This window comes from Blennius ocellaris (genome assembly GCF_963422515.1).
Source record: "Blennius ocellaris genome assembly, chromosome: 7".
NCBI classification, from domain to species: domain Eukaryota; kingdom Metazoa; phylum Chordata; class Actinopteri; order Blenniiformes; family Blenniidae; genus Blennius; species Blennius ocellaris.
The window spans coordinates 192,414-199,078 of record NC_137656.1 but is presented as its reverse complement, the minus strand read 5'-3'; positions in this window follow the sequence as shown (position 1 = coordinate 199,078).

Below are 6,665 nucleotides of genomic sequence, written 5' to 3'. Positions count from 1 at the left end.
GTCATTGACGGACGGAGCTTCTTGAAACCCGGCCGGCAAAGTTCACACACAAAAAAAAACCTAAGATGTTTCCACCTGGACCATCGCGGACCTTTTCTTAAAATTACTTTAAGTAATCCCACGAAGATGAAGTATTAATAGTGGCGGCAGAGTCCGACGCAGCGCAGGAGTTTTCTATTCGTTTTTCCCGGGAAGCGTCGCGTGTTGATGACGTATACAGCGGTGGGAACTCTGAGCTGGCTGCGGTTGCCAGATTGGCTGTTTCCCCCACTACACGTTAAAGCCCGTTTACACTGTGTTTTAGCCGGGTTTTCCACTGGAAGGCTCCGCAAATCTGGCAACCCGCTCAAACACCATTAAACTGTGAGAGTCAGTTCAGTGACGTTCACCCAAAAGATGAACGATGAACATTGTTTTATATATATATATATATATATATATATATATATATATATATATATAGTGCAGGATCTTGGCTATTTTCCATTGAGACAAAAAACAAAATTTGCCGTGTTGGGGAAAAAACCCAAGATCAGTATTTTTTATTCAAAGTAAAAAAAAAAAGGGAAGCGGTGATCTTTTCCAGAGACGATCTGGACAAACCACAATCCTTATATGTGAACCAAAAATAGAGCTTTTTGACCTTAAAGCCATCAAGGACAAGAAGAGCTGACCAAGCGTGAAGCACGACGGAGGAAGCATCATGCTGCGGGGCTGCGGGGCTGCGGGGCTGCATGTGAGAACACTTGGTGGGGTCGTGGGGGGAGGGGGACCTGCTGAGAGGCCGGGGTTGTTGCTGCACACGCACTTATTTCACTTTTTTTCTTTGAACAGTCACGCAGGCGTCATGTAAGGAAATAAAAGAAAGAAAATGTCTATAAAATAACAGTAAAATAACATTGGAGCTCAGATTTAAAGGTCCGGATTATATGAATCTGCTGCATTTCAATTTATTTCTGAAAGTTTCGTTCATGTTGTGCAAAATTGTGTTATCATATAAAGTATAAAGTATAAAGTAGAGACGTCTGGACTTTTATACAACGACTGGATGTGTTTGGAATGACTCCCAGTCCATGTTTTCCTGGACTTGGTGCTTTTATTTTGACAGTCACTGTAATAACAATCCAACTTGGTGCTTTTATTTTGACAGTCACCGTAATAACAATCCAACTTGGTGCTTTTATTTTGACAGTCACCCTAATAACTCTCTTCTCTTCTCTTCTCTCAAACCCCGGGAATCCATTCACTCTCTCTCTCTCTCTCTCTCTCGCTCTCTCTCTCTCCCTCCCCACATCTCTACCTTGCTCGACCTCCCCCTCTCTCTCTACCTACCACTCTCTCCCTCTCTCTATCTCCCCACCTCTCTCTATCTACCGCTCTCTCTCTCCTGCCCCACCTCTCTCTCTCTACCTCCCTCTACCTACCCCTCTCTCTCTTCCGACCCCTCTCTGTCTCTCTCTCTCTCCTCTCTCTCTCTCTCTCTCTCTACCTCGCTCTATCTACTCCTCTCTCTCTCTCTCTGCCCCACCTCTCTATATATCTACCACTCTACCTCTCTCTCTCTCTACCCCCTCTTTCACTCACTCTCACTCGTGTTGCTCTCTCACCCCAACGCTATCTTAGCTCAGTCTCTCCCTCTCTCTCTCTCTACCCCCCCCCCCCCCCCCACCCACACACACACACACAAACTCAAAACCTCTGGCCTCCTCCTCTTCGCTAACGATAATGACGTAACGGTGTTTAATTCGGGGAAGCGGCGACCGGGTCACGATCCAGAGAATCTCCGGAGGATCAACCACACACACCGAGAGCCGCGTCACTAACTGGAGGTTCTGCCTGCAAAGCCGCTCTGCCTTCATCCCCGAGTCGCCGGGCCGTACGGCGCGGCGGCGGCAGAGAGGATAATTAGTCAAGAGCAGAAAAGAAAGAACTGCACCAATTACGCCTGTGTGGCTCCGCCCCCCCTCCCCCCTCCCCCCCCCGCTCGCCGTCACCTCTCCGCCTGGACGCGTCTCTTTGTCCCGGACGCTAATCAGTCCTGACACGCCTGACCGGGCCGCCGGACGGCGCTCCGCCACGACCCGCCGCCGCGCTCACGGTGAGGCGCCTTCAAAGTGAGGACGTACTCCGTGGGGGGGCCGGGCACCCGGTGAGGCCGCCCAGAGACACTTCACAACGAGGAGACGGTGAGACGGAGGACAGGGTCCCAAGAGGACAATGTCCCAAGAGGACAATGTTACCCAGAGGACAATGTTACCCAGAGTCTTACACAGATGCACCGATACCACAAGGTTTCAGGCTCACACACCACTGATGCTACATGCTAAAGAGTGTCAGGCTCACACACCACTGTTGCTACATGCTACATGCTAAAGAGTGTCAGGCTCACACACCAGCAATGCTTCATGCTAAAAAGTTTCAGCCTCACACACCAGCGATGCTACATGTGCTACATGCTAAAGAGTTTCAGGCTCACACACCAGCGATGCTACATGCTAAAGAGTTTCAGGCTCACACACCACTGATGCTACATGCTACATGCTAAAGAGTGTCAGGCTCACACACCAGCAATGCTTCATGCTAAAAAGTTTCAGCCTCACACACCAGCGATGCTACATGTGCTACATGCTAAAGAGTTTCAGGCTCACACACCAGCGATGCTACATGCTAAAGAGTTTCAGGCTCACACACCACTGATGCTACATGCTACATGCTAAAGAGTGTCAGGCTCACACACCAGCAATGCTTCATGCTAAAAAGTTTCAGCCTCACACACCAGCGATGCTACATGTGCTACATGCTAAAGAGTTTCAGGCTCACACACCAGCGATGCTACATGCTAAAGAGTTTCAGGCTCACACACCAACACTGCTACATGCTACATGCTAAAGAGTTTCAGGCTCACACACCAGCGATGCCATATGCTAAAGAGTTTCAGGCTCACACACCAGCGATGCTACATGCTACATGCTACATTCCGAAGAGCTTTGACATGAAGACTTTATTCATCACAGGACAGATTGCGTCGCGTCTCTTCTTCCATCTGCTTTGATCCGACTCCCCAAAGGGAACAAAGTGAAAATCAATGAGCGCTAAAAAACCCAATCGGAACGAAGCGTCGTCAGCAGCCTTTTAGAAAAACCGACCAGGTTTGTCGAACACTTCAGAGTTTCTCATTGTCGACAGCTAAACAATGAAATCAAGCGCGGTGAAAGCTATTCGAGGTAACCACGTCTGATTTCTGCTCGCTTCCATTTCCCCGACACAAATCAGCAGATAAGGAGAAAGAAAAGAAAAGAAAAAAAAACGACTTTCTGAGCGACTGTCAAACAAAAAAGGTATATTTCATTACGGCGTCAGCAATAAATCCTGAAGATAAATCGCAAAAGGCAGCTTTCATTGTGCGCTTGTTTTCCAGCGCAGCCACTTTACGAAGCTCGCGTTCAAATGACTTGTGCATAAAAACAAAAGTCAACTTGACTGAAGCTCAAAGCCTCGTTATTTTCAGGACGAGCTGGAAATGCAGAATGTTTATATTGTCGACGAAACAAAGAGGATTTATGAACGATGCGTGTTTCAAAGTATAAAGTCTGGAGCGGCAGAACGTCGGATACGCGAACAAACACGTAAACCAAACATGACAAATTGGTGCTTTTACAGTGAAATAAGTGGAGATTGATGGGATATAAAAAGAACGAGAGAGGACGGGAAAATCCTTGAGGATAAAAGAGCCGTAATTCCCGTCCGGCGTCGGTGAATAATAATGCATTTATCAAGACGGCCTGATAAGCTCACCAGTGGGAGGTACCGCCACAATAAAAGTCGTTTCATACAGGCACTGTATGAATAATAATAAAAAGAAACAACAGTGATGTAAGGTTTTTTTTTTAATATAAAATTCTATAAAAAGTTATATTCTCTTTTTTTCTTGTTTTTTGTCCTCAAGGTCAAAAACATACATATACAAGATAGATATCTAGATATCTAGATCAATATAGATCTATCTAGATCAATATAGCTCTATCTATCTCGGATATAGATACATATAGGTCTACCTATCCATCTATCTGGATATATAGAGAAATGTAGATTTGTCTTTCTAGATATATAGATAAATCTTCCTGACCTCCAGGAAAAGTCAGACTTCAAAAGTAGTTTTGACAATAAATCAGCCACCAAACATCTTTATCTTCTCCTTCAGTCATTGCAGGTTGATAAAACCGCCATTATTAAATAAACAACTATATTTTTGTTCATGTAGCTAACTGGAGGTGCAGCTAGCTAGCTAGCGCTGGAGAGTGAACTCTCTGACGAGCCAATCAGAGGGCTTGAATACGCCGACGTCACGCGAGGCCTTCCGGAAGGTTCTGAGTCGGTGATATCAAGCTGTGATTGGTTGAAGCAGCAGCAGTAGTTTTACACTGCAGACGCCTGCAGGACTGAGAGTGAAGGCCTCAGGCAGGTCTCTCTACCCGGCAACAGGTGATGCTGGACTGTGATTGGTTCAAAAGGTTTGACGTGGAAGAACGAGGGGAGAAGCTGTGAGGAGACGAGGACAGAACGTATTCATGGACACAATGTGATCAATAATCTGTGGTTCAGATCCTTTTCGTCCTTGAACATTTACCGTACAGTTTCTAATAGAAGAGCACCGACTGTATTCACATAAGCGGGAAATGATCAGATCCTTTGGTCGCGTGACTTTCCAGAGTTTACCGACGTTGGTAATCTGGGATATTTTATCTTGAAAATATCTCCTCTGGCCTCTGGGGGTGGCAGTGAGTCCATTTGTTAATTTGTCCATGTTTGTGCGACAATGAATAATAATAATAATGAAGATCTTGATCAGTTTCCATTCCATCGTTCAGCGAAGCTCTTTGTGGAGAATATTAATAGAAAACGGCGGCATCAAGTAACTTTTCTTCGTCCCGCTAACTTCCTGGCAAAATTGGAGCTTTTTCTTTTCTCTTTATGTTAAATGTATTTTATGCTAAATGGACGTTATTTCCCGGTGGAATAGCTTTTGCCTGAAATAAATAAAAAAATAAATAATAAGTGCACATATCCAATATCATGAATCCCGATAAAAGATCATGTTTTGAGCTCAGAATACATTTTTTTCTCTGCTCCAATTTATTCTATTTTCTCCCCGTGATCAAAATGTCATGCGGGATCGCGGCACAGACGCCAATTCCACACAAACTCAGTTATCGCCGTCGCCCGGCGGCGTCTTATTTTGTTGTTTTTTTTTTCCCATCACTTTATGCAAAACGTCGTGCAGAAAAGCGGAGAAGCCAGGTTGTAGTTCATCATATCTCTTTATTGCTACGTGCTCCCGTTTACAACAAACAGCATCAGTAGTTTACAAACACAGAGAGGCAGACAGAGCGGAGGGCGGCGGCGGCGGCGTGGAGTCTCTTTGGCGGTAACGTCTGTCTGAGGCTCGGGGGTCGTCGGTGGAACGTGATGAGTCGGCGTTACGAGGCGGCAAAAAGCTCGACGAGGCAGAAAGTAGAGAAGGGAACTGGGAAAAATCTAACGTTTCCGCTGGTTTGCCGACGCTACGCTAGTCGTTCTGGCTAAAGTAACACGCCGCGGCTCACGTTAAGGTTCGTCTACGAAACAGCTGTGAATGAAAAATAAAAAATAAAATAAAAAACAGCTTTCTGGTTAGTAAAACATCTCAAAGTTGAGCGTGTGGATTTACCTCGAGAAACTCTCACTAGATTTGTTAGGATCTTTAGTCGGACTTCCCGCGGTTTCCCGCGGCTAACGCTACACACGTTCCCGCGGCTAACGCTACACACGTTCCCGCGGCTAACGCTACACACGCTGCAAAGACAAAAAAAAAAGCAGAGCCCTCTAATGCTTTTTCAATAAATACTTCTGCACGTGATGCTATATACACCTATTATACATCGAGTGTGAATAGTTACAAGTACCGTGGCTGAAAAAAAACACGACAATGTGCTTTTTGCTATTGCAGTCAGATGCACGTGGTTGTGAAGGAGTCCTGTAGTACTCTTTTTTTTTTTTGTCTGGTCTTTTTAATAAATAGCTCCCGCTCTGCTGAACACACACACGCACGCACGCACGCACACGCACGCACACACACACGCACACACACACACACACGGGACATTGTAATGAGATTAATTCTGATATTAAAACCGAGTGAAATGTGTTTGATGCACCAAATCCCGACGCTGCAGTTCCTGTCGCCTCCAAGCCGCCGGGAGCCGCCGGAGAAACGGGAGACGCCGCTAGCTAACGCATCTGCTAACGAGCTGCGATCGTTCACACCTGATTGAGCCCAATGGGGCGTCGTGACTCCCCGTAGGTGTGACTTCTGGATTCAGAGCTAATTCAGGTTGAGCCGGATGCTATTTGAAGTGCGAGCAAACTGGTTTTGGTCGGCTAGCTAACGGGCTAGCGCTTCAGGTTCGCCGTGAGCTCGATTAGCTTGTTGAATTTCCGCCACGACGACATAAAGCCGTGATACGAACTTTACGATTAAAGCTACTTCGCCTAAAAAAAACATCTAAATCATATCTTTGTTAATGGACACTAAAGAAATTGAGTGATGTTTTCCGCCGCGACAGAAATTGCCGTCGAGTCGGAAATCATTTGTTCCGTCAACGTTTCACAAAGAAAAACTAAATATT